The sequence below is a fragment of the Salvelinus fontinalis genome, unplaced genomic scaffold (genome assembly GCF_029448725.1).
Source record: "Salvelinus fontinalis isolate EN_2023a unplaced genomic scaffold, ASM2944872v1 scaffold_0039, whole genome shotgun sequence".
In the NCBI taxonomy this organism is placed as follows: Eukaryota; Metazoa; Chordata; class Actinopteri; order Salmoniformes; family Salmonidae; genus Salvelinus; species Salvelinus fontinalis.
This window is the reverse complement of record NW_026600248.1, coordinates 697,862-718,315: the sequence shown is the minus strand read 5'-3', so window position 1 is coordinate 718,315 and position 20,454 is coordinate 697,862. Positions and strand designations below refer to the sequence as shown.

Sequence of the window (20,454 nt, the reverse complement as noted above, 5' to 3'; positions counted from 1 at the left end):
AACAATCCTAGTAAAGACAGGTTACAGGAGATATATACAACAATCCTAGTAAGGACAGGTTACAGGAGATATATACAACAATCCTAGTAAGGACAGGTTACAGGAGATATATACAACAATCCTAGTAAGGACAGTTTATAAATATACAACAATCCTAGTAAGGACAGGTTACAGGAGATATATACAACAATCCTAGTAAGGACAGGTTACAGGAGATATATACAACAATCCTAGTAAAGACAGGTTATAAATATACAACAATCCTAGTAAGGACAGGTTACAGGAGATATATACAACAATCCTAGTAAGGACAGGTTACAGGAGATATATACAACAATCCTAGTAAGGACAGGTTACAGGAGATAATACAACAATCCTAGTAAGGACAGGTTACAGGAGATAATACAACAATCCTAGTAAGGACAGGTTACAGGAGATATATACAACAATCCTAGTAAGGACAGGTTACAGGAGATATATACAACAATCCTAGTAAGGACAGGTTACAGGAGATATATACAACAATCCTAGTAAGGACAGGTTACAGGAGATATATACAACAATCCTAGTAAGGACAGGTTACAGGAGATATATACAACAATCCTAGTAAGGACAGGTTACAGGAGATATATACAACAATCCTAGTAAGGACAGGTTACAGGAGATATATACAACAATCCTAGTAAGGACAGGTTACAGGAGATATATACAACAATCCTAGTAAGGACAGGTTACAGGAGATATATACAACAATCCTAGTAAGGACAGGTTATAAATAATACAACAATCCTAGTAAGGACAGGTTACAGGAGATATATACAACAATCCTAGTAAGGACAGGTTACAGGAGATATATACAACAATCCTAGTAAGGACAGGTTACAGGAGATATATACAACAATCCTAGTAAGGACAGGTTACAGGAGATATATACAACAATCCTAGTAAGGACAGGTTATAAATAAACAACAATCCTAGTAAAGACAGGTTACAGGAGATATATACAACAATCCTAGTAAGGACAGGTTACAGGAGATATATACAACAATCCTAGTCAAGACAGGTTATAAATAAACAACAATCCTAGTAAAGACAGGTTACAGGAGATATATACAACAATCCTAGTAAGGACAGGTTACAGGAGATATATACAACAATCCTAGTAAGGACAGGTTACAGGAGATATATACAACAATCCTAGTAAGGACAGGTTATAAATATACAACAATCCTAGTAAGGACAGGTTACAGGAGATATATACAACAATCCTAGTAAGGACAGGTTATAATATATACAACAATCCTAGTAAGGACAGGTTACAGGAGATATATACAACAATCCTAGTAAGGACAGGTTACAGAGATATATACAACAATCCTAGTAAGGACAGGTTACAGGAGATATATACAACAATCCTAGTAAGGACAGGTTACAGGAGATATATACAACAATCCTAGTAAGGACAGGTTATAAATATACAACAATCCTAGTAAGGACAGGTTACAGGAGATATATACAACAATCCTAGTAAGGACAGGTTACAGGAGATATATACAACAATCCTAGTAAGGACAGGTTATAAATATATACAACAATCCTAGTAAGGACAGGTTACAGGAGATATATACAACAATCCTAGTAAGGACAGGTTATAATATATACAACAATCCTAGTAAGGACAGGTTACTGGAGATATATACAACAATCCTAGTAAGGACAGGTTACAGGAGATATATACAACAATCCTAGTAAGGACAGGTTACAGGAGATATATACAACAATCCTAGTAAGGACAGGTTACAGGAGATATATACAACAATCCTAGTAAGGACAGGTTACAGGAGATATATACAACAATCCTAGTAAGGACAGGTTACAGGAGATATATACAACAATCCTAGTAAGGACAGGTTACAGGAGATATATACAACAATCCTAGTAAGGACAGGTTACAGGAGATATATACAACAATCCTAGTAAGGACAGGTTACAGGAGATATATACAACAATCCTAGTAAGGACAGGTTACAGGAGATATATACAACAATCCTAGTAAGGACAGGTTACAGGAGATATATACAACAATCCTAGTAAGGACAGGTTATAAATATACAACAATCCTAGTAAGGACAGGTTACAGGAGATATATACAACAATCCTAGTAAGGACAGGTTACAGGAGATATATACAACAATCCTAGTAAGGACAGGTTATAGGAGATATATACAACAATCCTAGTAAGGACAGGTTACAGGAGATATACAACAATCCTAGTAAGGACAGGTTACAGGAGATATATACAACAATCCTAGTAAGGACAGGTTATAAATATACAACAATCCTAGTAAGGACAGGTTACAGGAGATATATACAACAATCCTAGTAAGGACAGGTTATAAATATACAACAATCCTAGTAAGGACAGGTTACAGGAGATATATACAACAATCCTAGTAAGGACAGGTTACAGGAGATATATACAACAATCCTAGTAAGGACAGGTTACAGGAGATATATACAACAATCCTAGTAAGGACAGGTTACAGGAGATATATACAACAATCCTAGTAAGGACAGGTTATAGGAGATAAATACAACAATCCTAGTAAGGACAGGTTACAGGAGATATATACAACAATCCTAGTAAGGACAGGTTACAGGAGATATATACAACAATCCTAGTAAGGACAGGTTACAGGAGATATATACAACAATCCTAGTAAGGACAGGTTACAGGAGATATATACAACAATCCTAGTAAGGACAGGTTACTGGAGATATATACAACAATCCTAGTAAGGACAGGTTACAGGAGATATATACAACAATCCTAGTAAGGACAGGTTACAGAATAATACAACAATCCTAGTAAGGACAGGTTACAGGAGATATATACAACAATCCTAGTAAGGACAGGTTACAGGAGATATATACAACAATCCTAGTAAGGACAGGTTATAAATATACAACAATCCTAGTAAGGACAGGTTACAGGAGATATATACAACAATCCTAGTAAGGACAGGTTATAAATAATACAACAATCCTAGTAAGGACAGGTTACAGGAGATATATACAACAATCCTAGTAAGGACAGGTTACAGGAGATATATACAACAATCCTAGTAAGGACAGGTTATAAATATACAACAATCCTAGTAAGGACAGGTTACAGGAGATATATACAACAATCCTAGTAAGGACAGGTTACAGGAGATATATACAACAATCCTAGTAAGGACAGGTTATATATATATACAACAATCCTAGTAAGGACAGGTTACAGGAGATATATACAACAATCCTAGTAAGGACAGGTTATAAATATACAACAATCCTAGTAAGGACAGGTTACAGGAGATATATACAACAATCCTAGTAAGGACAGGTTATAAATATACAACAATCCTAGTAAGGACAGGTTACAGGAGATATATACAACAATCCTAGTAAGGACAGGTTCAGTAGATATATACAACAATCCTAGTAAGGACAGGTTACAGGAGATATATACAACAATCCTAGTAAGGACAGGTTATAAATATACAACAATCCTAGTAAGGACAGGTTACAGGAGATATATACAACAATCCTAGTAAGGACAGGTTACAGGAGATATATACAACAATCCTAGTAAGGACAGGTTCAGTAGATATATACAACAATCCTAGTAAGGACAGGTTACAGGAGATATATACAACAATCCTAGTAAGGACAGGTTACAGGAGATATATACAACAATCCTAGTAAGGACAGGTTACAGGAGATATATACAACAATCCTAGTAAGGACAGGTTACAGGAGATATATACAACAATCCTAGTAAGGACAGGTTACAGGAGATATATACAACAATCCTAGTAAGGACAGGTTACAGGAGATATATACAACAATCCTAGTAAGGACAGGTTATAAATATACAACAATCCTAGTAAGGACAGGTTACAGGAGATATATACAACAATCCTAGTAAGGACAGGTTACAGGAGATATATACAACAATCCTAGTAAGGACAGGTTATAAATATACAACAATCCTAGTAAGGACAGGTTACAGGAGATATATACAACAATCCTAGTAAGGACAGGTTACAGGAGATATATACAACAATCCTAGTAAGGACAGGTTATAAATATACAACAATCCTAGTAAGGACAGGTTACAGGAGATAAATACAACAATCCTAGTAAGGACAGGTTACAGGAGATATATACAACAATCCTAGTAAGGACAGGTTACAGGAGATATATACAACAATCCTAGTAAGGACAGGTTATAGGAGATATATACAACAATCCTAGTAAGGACAGGTTACAGGAGATATATACAACAATCCTAGTAAGGACAGGTTACAGGAGATATATACAACAATCCTAGTAAGGACAGGTTCAGTAAATATACAACAATCCTAGTAAGGACAGGTTACAGGAGATATATACAACAATCCTAGTAAGGACAGGTTACAGGAGATATATACAACAATCCTAGTAAGGACAGGTTATAGAGATATATACAACAATCCTAGTAAGGACAGGTTACAGGAGATATATACAACAATCCTAGTAAGGACAGGTTACAGGAGATATATACAACAATCCTAGTAAGGACAGGTTACAGGAGATATATACAACAATCCTAGTAAGGACAGGTTATAAATATACAACAATCCTAGTAAGGACAGGTTACAGGAGATATATACAACAATCCTAGTAAGGACAGGTTACAGGAGATATATACAACAATCCTAGTAAGGACAGGTTACAGGAGATATATACAACAATCCTAGTAAGGACAGGTTACAGGAGATATATACAACAATCCTAGTAAGGACAGGTTACAGGAGATATATACAACAATCCTAGTAAGGACAGGTTACAGGAGATATATACAACAATCCTAGTAAGGACAGGTTATAAATATACAACAATCCTAGTAAGGACAGGTTACAGGAGATATATACAACAATCCTAGTAAGGACAGGTTACAGGAGATATATACAACAATCCTAGTAAGGACAGGTTACAGGAGATATATACAACAATCCTAGTAAGGACAGGTTATAGGAGATATATACAACAATCCTAGTAAGGACAGGTTACAGGAGATATATACAACAATCCTAGTAAGGACAGGTTACAGGAGATATATACAACAATCCTAGTAAGGACAGGTTATAAATATACAACAATCCTAGTAAGGACAGGTTACAGGAGATATATACAACAATCCTAGTAAGGACAGGTTACAGGAGATATATACAACAATCCTAGTAAGGACAGGTTATAAATATACAACAATCCTAGTAAGGACAGGTTACAGGAGATATATACAACAATCCTAGTAAGGACAGGTTCATAATATATACAACAATCCTAGTAAGGACAGGTTATAGATATATACAACAATCCTAGTAAGGACAGGTTACAGGAGATATATACAACAATCCTAGTAAGGACAGGTTACAGGAGATATATACAACAATCCTAGTAAGGACAGGTTATATATATACAACAATCCTAGTAAGGACAGGTTACAGGAGATATATACAACAATCCTAGTAAGGACAGGTTACAGGAGATATATACAACAATCCTAGTAAGGACAGGTTACAGGAGAATATACAACAATCCTAGTAAGGACAGGTTACAGGAGATATATACAACAATCCTAGTAAGGACAGGTTACAGGAGATATATACAACAATCCTAGTAAGGACAGGTTACAGGAGATATATACAACAATCCTAGTAAGGACAGGTTACAGGAGATATATACAACAATCCTAGTAAGGACAGGTTACAGGAGATATATACAACAATCCTAGTAAGGACAGGTTACAGGAGATATATACAACAATCCTAGTAAGGACAGGTTACAGGAGATATATACAACAATCCTAGTAAGGACAGGTTACAGGAGATATATACAACAATCCTAGTAAGGACAGGTTACAGGAGATATATACAACAATCCTAGTAAGGACAGGTTACAGGAGATATATACAACAATCCTAGTAAGGACAGGTTACAGGAGATATATACAACAATCCTAGTAAGGACAGGTTACAGGAGATATATACAACAATCCTAGTAAGGACAGGTTACAGGAGATATATACAACAATCCTAGTAAGGACAGGTTATAAATATACAACAATCCTAGTAAGGACAGGTTACAGGAGATATATACAACAATCCTAGTAAGGACAGGTTACAGGAGATATATACAACAATCCTAGTAAGGACAGGTTACAGGAGATATATACAACAATCCTAGTAAGGACAGGTTACAGGAGATATATACAACAATCCTAGTAAGGACAGGTTACAGGAGATATATACAACAATCCTAGTAAGGACAGGTTACAGGAGATATATACAACAATCCTAGTAAGGACAGGTTACAGGAGATATATACAACAATCCTAGTAAGGACAGGTTACAGGAGATATATACAACAATCCTAGTAAGGACAGGTTACAGGAGATATATACAACAATCCTAGTAAGGACAGGTTACAGGAGATATATACAACAATCCTAGTAAGGACAGGTTACAGGAGATATATACAACAATCCTAGTAAGGACAGGTTACAGGAGAATATACAACAATCCTAGTAAGGACAGGTTACAGGAGATATATACAACAATCCTAGTAAGGACAGGTTACAGGAGATATATACAACAATCCTAGTAAGGACAGGTTACAGGAGATATATACAACAATCCTAGTAAGGACAGGTTACAGGAGATATATACAACAATCCTAGTAAGGACAGGTTACAGGAGATATATACAACAATCCTAGTAAGGACAGGTTACAGGAGATATATACAACAATCCTAGTAAGGACAGGTTCAGTAATATATACAACAATCCTAGTAAGGACAGGTTACAGGAGATATATACAACAATCCTAGTAAGGACAGGTTACAGGAGATATATACAACAATCCTAGTAAGGACAGGTTACAGGAGATATATACAACAATCCTAGTAAGGACAGGTTATAAATATATACAACAATCCTAGTAAGGACAGGTTCATAGATATATACAACAATCCTAGTAAGGACAGGTTACAGGAGATATATACAACAATCCTAGTAAGGACAGGTTACAGGAGATATATACAACAATCCTAGTAAGGACAGGTTACAGGAGATATATACAACAATCCTAGTAAGGACAGGTTACAGGAGATATATACAACAATCCTAGTAAGGACAGGTTACAGGAGATATATACAACAATCCTAGTAAGGACAGGTTACAGGAGATATATACAACAATCCTAGTAAGGACAGGTTCAGTAGATATATACAACAATCCTAGTAAGGACAGGTTACAGGAGATATATACAACAATCCTAGTAAGGACAGGTTACAGGAGATATATACAACAATCCTAGTAAGGACAGGTTACAGGAGATATATACAACAATCCTAGTAAGGACAGGTTATAAATATACAACAATCCTAGTAAGGACAGGTTACAGGAGATATATACAACAATCCTAGTAAGGACAGGTTACAGGAGATATATACAACAATCCTAGTAAGGACAGGTTACAGGAGATATATACAACAATCCTAGTAAGGACAGGTTACAGGAGATATATACAACAATCCTAGTAAGGACAGGTTACAGGAGATATATACAACAATCCTAGTAAGGACAGGTTACAGGAGATATATACAACAATCCTAGTAAGGACAGGTTACAGGAGATATATACAACAATCCTAGTAAGGACAGGTTACAGGAGATATATACAACAATCCTAGTAAGGACAGGTTACAGGAGATATATACAACAATCCTAGTAAGGACAGGTTACAGGAGAATATACAACAATCCTAGTAAGGACAGGTTACAGGAGATATATACAACAATCCTAGTAAGGACAGGTTACAGGAGATATATACAACAATCCTAGTAAGGACAGGTTACAGGAGATATATACAACAATCCTAGTAAGGACAGGTTACAGGAGATATATACAACAATCCTAGTAAGGACAGGTTACAGGAGATATATACAACAATCCTAGTAAGGACAGGTTACAGGAGATATATACAACAATCCTAGTAAGGACAGGTTATAAATATACAACAATCCTAGTAAGGACAGGTTACAGGAGATATATACAACAATCCTAGTAAGGACAGGTTACAGGAGATATATACAACAATCCTAGTAAGGACAGGTTACAGGAGATATATACAACAATCCTAGTAAGGACAGGTTACAGGAGATATATACAACAATCCTAGTAAGGACAGGTTACAGGAGATATATACAACAATCCTAGTAAGGACAGGTTACAGGAGATATATACAACAATCCTAGTAAGGACAGGTTATAAATATACAACAATCCTAGTAAGGACAGGTTACAGGAGATATATACAACAATCCTAGTAAGGACAGGTTACAGGAGATATATACAACAATCCTAGTAAGGACAGGTTACAGGAGATATATACAACAATCCTAGTAAGGACAGGTTACAGGAGATATATACAACAATCCTAGTAAGGACAGGTTACAGGAGATATATACAACAATCCTAGTAAGGACAGGTTACAGGAGATATATACAACAATCCTAGTAAGGACAGGTTACAGGAGATATATACAACAATCCTAGTAAGGACAGGTTACAGGAGATATATACAACAATCCTAGTAAGGACAGGTTACAGGAGATATATACAACAATCCTAGTAAGGACAGGTTACAGGAGATATATACAACAATCCTAGTAAGGACAGGTTACAGGAGATATATACAACAATCCTAGTAAGGACAGGTTACAGGAGATATATACAACAATCCTAGTAAGGACAGGTTACAGGAGATATATACAACAATCCTAGTAAGGACAGGTTACAGGAGATATATACAACAATCCTAGTAAGGACAGGTTACAGGAGATATATACAACAATCCTAGTAAGGACAGGTTACAGGAGATATATACAACAATCCTAGTAAGGACAGGTTACAGGAGATATATACAACAATCCTAGTAAGGACAGGTTACAGGAGATATATACAACAATCCTAGTAAGGACAGGTTACAGGAGATATATACAACAATCCTAGTAAGGACAGGTTACAGGAGATATATACAACAATCCTAGTAAGGACAGGTTACAGGAGATATATACAACAATCCTAGTAAGGACAGGTTACAGGAGATATATACAACAATCCTAGTAAGGACAGGTTACAGGAGATATATACAACAATCCTAGTAAGGACAGGTTACAGGAGATATATACAACAATCCTAGTAAGGACAGGTTACAGGAGATATATACAACAATCCTAGTAAGGACAGGTTATAAATATACAACAATCCTAGTAAGGACAGGTTACAGGAGATATATACAACAATCCTAGTAAGGACAGGTTACAGGAGATATATACAACAATCCTAGTAAGGACAGGTTACAGGAGATATATACAACAATCCTAGTAAGGACAGGTTACAGGAGATATATACAACAATCCTAGTAAGGACAGGTTACAGGAGATATATACAACAATCCTAGTAAGGACAGGTTCATAAATATACAACAATCCTAGTAAGGACAGGTTATAAATATACAACAATCCTAGTAAGGACAGGTTATAAATATACAACAATCCTAGTGAGGACAGGTTATATATATATACAACAATCCTAGTAAGGACAGGTTACAGGAGATATATACAACAATCCTAGTAAGGACAGGTTACAGGAGATATATACAACAATCCTAGTAAGGACAGGTTATAAATATACAACAATCCTAGTAAGGACAGGTTACAGGAGATATATACAACAATCCTAGTAAGGACAGGTTACAGGAGATATATACAACAATCCTAGTAAGGACAGGTTATAAATATACAACAATCCTAGTAAGGACAGGTTACAGGAGATATATACAACAATCCTAGTAAGGACAGGTTACAGGAGATATATACAACAATCCTAGTAAGGACAGGTTACAGGAGATATATACAACAATCCTAGTAAGGACAGGTTATAAATATACAACAATCCTAGTAAGGACAGGTTACAGGAGATATATACAACAATCCTAGTAAGGACAGGTTACAGGAGATATATACAACAATCCTAGTAAGGACAGGTTACAGGAGATATATACAACAATCCTAGTAAGGACAGGTTATAAATATACAACAATCCTAGTAAGGACAGGTTACAGGAGATATATACAACAATCCTAGTAAGGACAGGTTACAGGAGATATATACAACAATCCTAGTAAGGACAGGTTACAGGAGATATATACAACAATCCTAGTAAGGACAGGTTACAGGAGATATACAACAATCCTAGTAAGGACAGGTTACAGGAGATATATACAACAATCCTAGTAAGGACAGGTTACAGGAGATGTATACAACAATCCTAGTAAGGACAGGTTATAAATTTACAACAATCCTAGTAAGGACAGGTTATAAATATACAACAATCCTAGTAAGGACAGGTTACAGGAGATATATACAACAATCCTAGTAAGGACAGGTTACAGGAGATATATACAACAATCCTAGTAAGGACAGGTTACAGGAGATATATACAACAATCCTAGTAAGGACAGGTTACAGGATATATATACAACAATCCTAGTAAGGACAGGTTACAGGAGATATATACAACAATCCTAGTAAGGACAGGTTACAGGAGATATATACAACAATCCTAGTAAGGACAGGTTACAGGAGATATATACAACAATCCTAGTAAGGACAGGTTATAAATATACAACAATCCTAGTAAGGACAGGTTACAGGAGATATATACAACAATCCTAGTAAGGACAGGTTACAGGAGATATATACAACAATCCTAGTAAGGACAGGTTACAGGAGATATATACAACAATCCTAGTAAGGACAGGTTACAGGAGATATATACAACAATCCTAGTAAGGACAGGTTACAGGAGATATATACAACAATCCTAGTAAGGACAGGTTACAGGAGATATATACAACAATCCTAGTAAGGACAGGTTATAAATAAACAACAATCCTAGTAAGGACAGGTTATATATATATACAACAATCCTAGTAAGGACAGGTTACAGGAGATATATACAACAATCCTAGTAAGGACAGGTTATAAATATACAACAATCCTAGTAAGGACAGGTTACAGGAGATATATACAACAATCCTAGTAAGGACAGGTTACAGGAGATATATACAACAATCCTAGTAAGGACAGGTTACAGGAGATATATACAACAATCCTAGTAAGGACAGGTTACAGGAGATATATACAACAATCCTAGTAAGGACAGGTTACAGGAGATATATACAACAATCCTAGTAAGGACAGGTTACAGGAGAAATATACAACAATCCTAGTAAGGACAGGTTACAGGAGATATGTACAACAATCCTAGTAAGGACAGGTTACAGGAGATATATACAACAATCCTAGTAAGGACAGGTTACAGGAGATATATACAACAATCCTAGTAAGGACAGGTTACAGGAGATATATACAACAATCCTAGTAAGGACAGGTTACAGGAGATATATACAACAATCCTAGTAAGGACAGGTTACAGGAGATATATACAACAATCCTAGTAAGGACAGGTTATAAATATACAACAATCCTAGTAAGGACAGGTTATATATATATACAACAATCCTAGTAAGGACAGGTTACAGGAGATATATACAACAATCCTAGTAAGGACAGGTTACAGGAGATATATACAACAATCCTAGTAAGGACAGGTTACAGGAGATATATACAACAATCCTAGTAAGGACAGGTTACAGGAGATATATACAACAATCCTAGTAAGGACAGGTTACAGGAGATATATACAACAATCCTAGTAAGGACAGGTTACAGGAGATATATACAACAATCCTAGTAAGGACAGGTTACAGGAGATATATACAACAATCCTAGTAAGGACAGGTTATAAATATACAACAATCCTAGTAAGGACAGGTTACAGGAGATATATACAACAATCCTAGTAAGGACAGGTTACAGGAGATATATACAACAATCCTAGTAAGGACAGGTTACAGGAGATATATACAACAATCCTAGTAAGGACAGGTTACAGGAGATATATACAACAATCCTAGTAAGGACAGGTTACAGGAGATATATACAACAATCCTAGTAAGGACAGGTTACAGGAGATATATACAACAATCCTAGTAAGGACAGGTTACAGGAGATATATACAACAATCCTAGTAAGGACAGGTTACAGGAGATATATACAACAATCCTAGTAAGGACAGGTTATAAATATACAACAATCCTAGTAAGGACAGGTTACAGGAGATATATACAACAATCCTAGTAAGGACAGGTTATAAATATACAACAATCCTAGTAAGGACAGGTTACAGGAGATATATACAACAATCCTAGTAAGGACAGGTTACAGGAGATATATACAACAATCCTAGTAAGGACAGGTTACAGGAGATATATACAACAATCCTAGTAAGGACAGGTTACAGGAGATATATACAACAATCCTAGTAAGGACAGGTTACAGGAGATATATACAACAATCCTAGTAAGGACAGGTTATAAATATACAACAATCCTAGTAAGGACAGGTTATAAATATACAACAATCCTAGTAAGGACAGGTTATAAATATACAACAATCCTAGTAAGGACAGGTTATAAATATACAACAATCCTAGTAAGGACAGGTTACAGGAGATATATACAACAATCCTAGTAAGGACAGGTTACAGGAGATATATACAACAATCCTAGTAAGGACAGGTTATAAATATACAACAATCCTAGTAAGGACAGGTTACAGGAGATATATACAACAATCCTAGTAAGGACAGGTTACAGGAGATATATACAACAATCCTAGTAAGGACAGGTTATAAATATACAACAATCCTAGTAAGGACAGGTTACAGGAGATATATACAACAATCCTAGTAAGGACAGGTTACAGGAGATATATACAACAATCCTAGTAAGGACAGGTTACAGGAGATATATACAACAATCCTAGTAAGGACAGGTTATAAATATACAACAATCCTAGTAAGGACAGGTTACAGGAGATATATACAACAATCCTAGTAAGGACAGGTTACAGGAGATATATACAACAATCCTAGTAAGGACAGGTTACAGGAGATATATACAACAATCCTAGTAAGGACAGGTTATAAATATACAACAATCCTAGTAAGGACAGGTTACAGGAGATATATACAACAATCCTAGTAAGGACAGGTTACAGGAGATATATACAACAATCCTAGTAAGGACAGGTTACAGGAGATATATACAACAATCCTAGTAAGGACAGGTTATAAATATACAACAATCCTAGTAAGGACAGGTTACAGGAGATATATACAACAATCCTAGTAAGGACAGGTTACAGGAGATATATACAACAATCCTAGTAAGGACAGGTTATAATATACAACAATCCTAGTAAGGACAGGTTATAATATACAACAATCCTAGTAAGGACAGGTTACAGGAAATATATACAACAATCCTAGTAAGGACAGGTTACAGGAGATATATACAACAATCCTAGTAAGGACAGGTTACAGGAGATATATACAACAATCCTAGTAAGGACAGGTTACAGGATATATATACAACAATCCTAGTAAGGACAGGTTACAGGAGATATATACAACAATCCTAGTAAGGACAGGTTACAGGAGATATATACAACAATCCTAGTAAGGACAGGTTACAGGAGATATATACAACAATCCTAGTAAGGACAGGTTATAATATACAACAATCCTAGTAAGGACAGGTTACAGGAGATATATACAACAATCCTAGTAAGGACAGGTTACAGGAGATATATACAACAATCCTAGTAAGGACAGGTTACAGGAGATATATACAACAATCCTAGTAAGGACAGGTTACAGGAGATATATACAACAATCCTAGTAAGGACAGGTTACAGGAGATATATACAACAATCCTAGTAAGGACAGGTTACAGGAGATATATACAACAATCCTAGTAAGGACAGGTCATAAATAAACAACAATCCTAGTAAGGACAGGTTATATATATATACAACAATCCTAGTAAGGACAGGTTACAGGAGATATATACAACAATCCTAGTAAGGACAGGTTATAAATATACAACAATCCTAGTAAGGACAGGTTACAGGAGATATATACAACAATCCTAGTAAGGACAGGTTACAGGAGATATATACAACAATCCTAGTAAGGACAGGTTACAGGAGATATATACAACAATCCTAGTAAGGACAGGTTACAGGAGATATATACAACAATCCTAGTAAGGACAGGTTACAGGAGATATATACAACAATCCTAGTAAGGACAGGTTACAGGAGAAATATACAACAATCCTAGTAAGGACAGGTTACAGGAGATATGTACAACAATCCTAGTAAGGACAGGTTACAGGAGATATATACAATAATCCTAGTAAGGACAGGTTACAGGAGATATATACAACAATCCTAGTGAGGACAGGTTACAGGAGAAATATACAACAATCCTAGTAAGGACAGGTTACAGAAGATATATACAACAATCCTAGTAAGGACAGGTTACAGGAGATATATACAACAATCCTAGTAAGGACAGGTTATAAATATACAACAATCCTAGTAAGGACAGGTTAAAGGAGATATATACAACAATCCTAGTAAGGACAGGTTACAGAAGATATATACAACAATCCTAGAAAGGACAGGTTACAGGAGATATATACAACAATCCTAGTAAGGACAGGTTATAAATATACAACAATCCTAGTAAGGACAGGTTACAGGAGATATATACAACAATCCTAGTAAGGACAGGTTACAGGAGATATATACAACAATCCTAGTAAGGACAGGTTATAAATATACAACAATTCTAGTAAGGACAGGTTACAGGAGATATATACAACAATCCTAGTAAGGACAGGTTATAATATACAACAATCCTAGTAAGGACAGGTTACAGGAGATATATACAACAATCCTAGTAAGGACAGGTTACAGGAGATATATACAACAATCCTAGTAAGGACAGGTTACAGGATATATATACAACAATCCTAGTAAGGACAGGTTACAGGAGATATATACAACAATCCTAGTAAGGACAGGTTACAGGAGATATATACAACAATCCTAGTAAGGACAGGTTACAGGAGATATATACAACAATCCTAGTAAGGACAGGTTATAAATATACAACAATCCTAGTAAGGACAGGTTACAGGAGATATATACAACAATCCTAGTAAGGACAGGTTACAGGAGATATATACAACAATCCTAGTAAGGACAGGTTACAGGAGATATATACAACAATCCTAGTAAGGACAGGTTATATATATACAACAATCCTAGTAAGGACAGGTTACAGGAGATATATACAACAATCCTAGTAAGGACAGGTTATATATATACAACAATCCTAGTAAGGACATGTTATATATATATACAACAATCCTAGTAAGGACAGGTTATATATATATACAACAATCCTAGTAAGGACAGGTTACAGGAGATATATACAACAATCCTAGTAAGGACAGGTTACAGGAGAAATATACAACAATCCTAGTAAGGACAGGTTACAGGAGATATATACAACAATCCTAGTAAGGACAGGTTACAGGAGATATATACAATAATCCTAGTAAGGACAGGTTACAGGAGATATATACAACAATCCTAGTAAGGACAGGTTACAGGAGATATATACAACAATCCTAGTAAGGACAGGTTACAGGAGATATATACAACAATCCTAGTAAGGACAGGTTACAGGAGATATATGCAACAATCCTAGTAAGGACAGGTTATAAATATACAACAATCCTAGTAAGGACAGGTTACAGGAGATATATACAACAATCCTAGTAAGGACAGGTTACAGGAGATATATACAATAATCCTAGTAAGGACAGGTTACAGGAGATATATACAACAATCCTAGTAAGGACAGGTTACAGGAGATATATACAACAATCCTAGTAAGGACAGGTTACAGAAGATATATACAACAATCCTAGTAAGGACAGGTTACAGGAGATATATACAGCAATCCTAGTAAGGACAGGTTATAAATATACAACAATCCTAGTAAGGACAGGTTACAGGAGATATATACAACAATCCTAGTAAGGACAGGTTACAGAAGATATATACAACAATCCTAGTAAGGACATGTTACAGGAGATATAATCAACAATCCTAGTAAGGACAGGTTACAGGAGATATATACAACAATCCTAGTAGGGACAGGTTATAAATATACAATCCTAGTAAGGACAGGTTACAGGAGATATATACAACAATCCTAGTAAGGACAGGTTCCAGGAGATATATACAACAATCCTAGTAAGGACAGGTTACAGGAGATATATACAACAATCCTAGTAAGGACAGGTTACAGGAGATATATACAACAATCCTAGTAAGGACAGGTTATAGGAGATATATACAACAATCCTAGTAAGGACAGGTTATAGATATACAACAATCCTAGTAAGGACAGGTTACAGGAGATATATACAACAATCCTAGTAAGGACAGGTTACAGGAGATATATACAACAATCCTAGTAAGGACAGGTTATAATATACAACAATGCTAGTAAGGACAGGTTCAGGAGATATATACAACAATCCTAGTAAGGACAGGTTACAGGAGATATATACAACAATCCTAGTAAGGACAGGTTACAGGAGACATATACAACAATCCTAGTAAGGACAGGTTACAGGAGATATATACAACAATCCTAGTAAGGACAGGTTACAGGAGATATATACAACAATCCTAGTAAGGACAGGTTACAGGAGATATATACAACAATCCTAGTAAGGACAGGATATAAATATACAACAATCATAGACAACTACCCACAATCACAACTACCCACATAGACAACTACCCACATAGACAACTACCCACATAGACAACTACCCACATAGACAACTACCCACATAGACAACTACCCACATAGACAACTACCCACATAGACAACTACCCACATAGATAACTACCCACAATCACAACTACCCACATAGACAACTACCCACATAGACAACTACCCACATAGACAACTACCCACATAGACAACTACCCACATAAACAACTACCCACATAGACAACTACCCACATAGACAACTACCCACGTAGACAACTACCCACGTAGACAACTACCCACGTAGACAACTACCCACATAGACAACTACCCACATAGACAACTACCCACAATGACAGCTACCCACATAGACAACTACCCACAATCACAACTACCCACATAGACAACTACCCACATAGACAACTACCCACATAGACAACTACCCACATAGACAACTACCCACATAGACAACTACCCACCAATCACAGGTGGGGAAAAAGGGCTGCCTAAGTATGATCCCCAATCAGAGACAACGATAGACACCGGCCTCTGATTGGGAACCACACTCGGCCAGAAACATAGAAATAAAGAACATAGAATGCCCACCCCCATATCCCACCCTGACCAAATAGAGACACAACAAGGCTCTCTGAGATCAGGGCGTGACAGTGACTCTGATTTTTCACTTTAAAATGTCTGCCAAACCAAAAACATGTTTTTCAAAGTTTAACAAACTGCACGAAGACTACTTAAAAAAAAAATGTCTACTGAAAAATGAGGGATTCCTCTCCAACATGAAGGTGTGTAGAGGGTGGGAGTGGTCGCCAACGACAGCCAGGGATTGGCCATGGGCATTCTGAGGCACCGGCTAGAAGGAAGCCGCTCCAACATGAAGGTGTGTAGAGGGTGGGAGGGGTCGCCAACGACAGCCAGGGATTGGTCATTTCATTATGAGGCACCGGCTAGAAGGAAGCCGCTCCAACATGAAGGTGTGTAGAGGGTGGGAGGGGTCGCCATTGACTTCTTCTTGTTTGTCTTGTGGAACAAACTGCCTGTGGTCGACCAATTACATTGCTGGCTCTGTTTACTATTCTGTTCTGTTCTGTTTGCTTTTGCAAACTGTTTGCTCAGGTTACCAGACTGTCATATTGAACGTACTCTACTGTACTCTACTCTACTCTACTCTACTCTACTCTACTGTACACTACTCTACTCTACTCTACTCTACTCTACTCTACTCTACTCTATTCTACTCCACTCTACTCTGTTCTACTCTACTCTACTCTAATATATTCTACTCCACTCTACTCTATTCTACTCTACTCGAATCTACTCTATTCTACTCTATTCTACTCTACTCTACTCTACCGTACTCTACTCTACTCTACTCTACTCTGCTTTACTCTACTCTACTCTGCTTTACTCTACTCTACTGTACTCTACTATACTATACTCTACTCTACTCTACTCTGCTTTACTCTACTCTATTCTACTGTACTCTATTCTACCGTAATCTATTCTACTGTACTCTACTCTACTGTACTCTACTCTACTGTACTCTGCTCTGCTCTACTCTACTCTACTCTGCTCTACTCTACTCTGCTCTACTCTACTCTGCTCTACTCTATTCTACCGTAATCTACTCTACTGTACTTTACTCTACTCTACTCTACTCTACTTTACTCTACTGTACTCTATTCTACCGTAATCTACTCTACTGTACTGTACTCTACTGTACACTACTCTACTCTACTCTACTCTACTCTACTGTACTCTATTCTACCGTAATCTACTCTACTGTACTCTACTGTAGACTACTCTACTCTACTCTACTCTGCTTTACTGTACTGTACTGTACTCTACTCTACTCTACTCTACTCTACTCTACTCTACTCTACTCTACTCTACTGTACTCTATTCTACCGTAATCTACTCTACTGTACTCTACTCTACTCTACTCTACTCTACTCTACTCTACTCTGCTCTACTCTACTCTACTGTACTCTATTCTACAGTAATCTACTCTACTGTACTTTACTCTACTCTACTCTACTCTACTCTACTCTACTCTGCTCTACTCTGCTCTACTCTACTGTACTCTATTCTACCGTAATCTACTCTACTGTACCTTACTCTACTCTACTCTACTCTACTTTACTCTACTGTACTCTATTCTACCGTAATCTACTCTACTGTACTCTACTCTATTCTACCGTAATCTACTCTACTGTACTCTACTCTACTCTACTCTACTCTACTCTACTCTACTCTACTCTACTCTACTCTGCTTTACTGTACTCTACTCTACTCTACTCTACTCTACTGTACTCTATTCTACCGTAATCTACTCTACACTACTGTGCTCTACTCTACGCTACTCTACTCTACGCTCTCTGCTCTCTGCTCTCTGCTCTCTGCTCTCTGCTCTGCTCTGCTCTGCTCTGCTCTGCTCTGCTCTCTGCTCTCTGCTCTCTGCTCTCTGCTCTGCTCTGCTCTGCTCTGCTCTGCTCTACTCTACTCTACTCTACTCTACTCTACTCTGCTCTACTCTACTCTACTCTACTCTGCTCTACTCTGCTCTACTCTAACAGAACCCCTGTGGGAACAATACCCCCCTGGGAAGAGAACCCCCCTGGGAACAATAACCCCCCAGGGAAGAGAACCCCCCTGGGAAGAGAACCCTCCTGGGAACAATAACCCCCCTGGGAACAATAACCCCCCTGGGAACAATAACCCCCCTGGGAACAATAACCCCCCTGGGAACAATAACCCCCCTGGGAACAGAACCCTCCTGGGAACAATAACCCCCCTGGGAACAATAACCACCCTGGGAACAGAACCCCCCTGGGAACAATAACCCCCCTGGGAACAATAACCCCCCTGGGAACAGAACCCTCCTGGGAACAGAACCCCCCTGGGAACAATAACCCCCCTGGGAAGAGAACGACCCTGGGAACAGAACCCCCCTGGGAACAAAACCCCCTGGGAACAGAACCCTACTGGGAATAGAACCCCCATGGGAACAGAACCCCCCTGGGAACAGAACCCCTCTGGGAACAGAACCTTCCTGGGAACAGAACCCCCCTGGGAACAGAACCCCCCTGGGAACAGAACCCCCCTGGGAACAGAACCCCCCTGGGAACAGAACGACCCTGGGAACAGAACCCTCCTGGGAACAGAACCCCCCTGGGAACAATAACCCTCCTGGGAACAGAACCCTCCTGGGAACAGAACACCCCTGGGTACAGAACCCCCCTGGGAAAAATAACACCCTGGGAACAGAACGACCCTGAGAACAGAACCCCCATGGGAACAATAACCCTCCTGGGAACAGAACCCTTCTGGGAACAGAACCCCCCTGGGAATAGAACCCCCCTGGGAACAGAACCCCCCTGGGAACAGAACCTTCCTGGGAACAATAACAACCTGGGAACAGAACCCTCCTGTGAACAATAACACCCTGGGAACAATAACCCCCCTGGGAACAGAACCCCCCTGGGAACAGAACCCTCCTGGGAACAGAACCCCCCTGG

The 20,454-nt window shown here is 37.6% G+C and overlaps 1 protein-coding gene across 1 annotated transcript in view; it reads right to left on the bottom strand.

The window, feature by feature from the left end:
• The window catches only part of LOC129842418 (uncharacterized), a gene marked incomplete at its 3' end in the record, with an annotated part of 150,309 nt that overhangs the window by 40,381 nt on the left and 89,474 nt on the right, over positions 1-20,454 (bottom strand). The window lies entirely within an intron of this gene.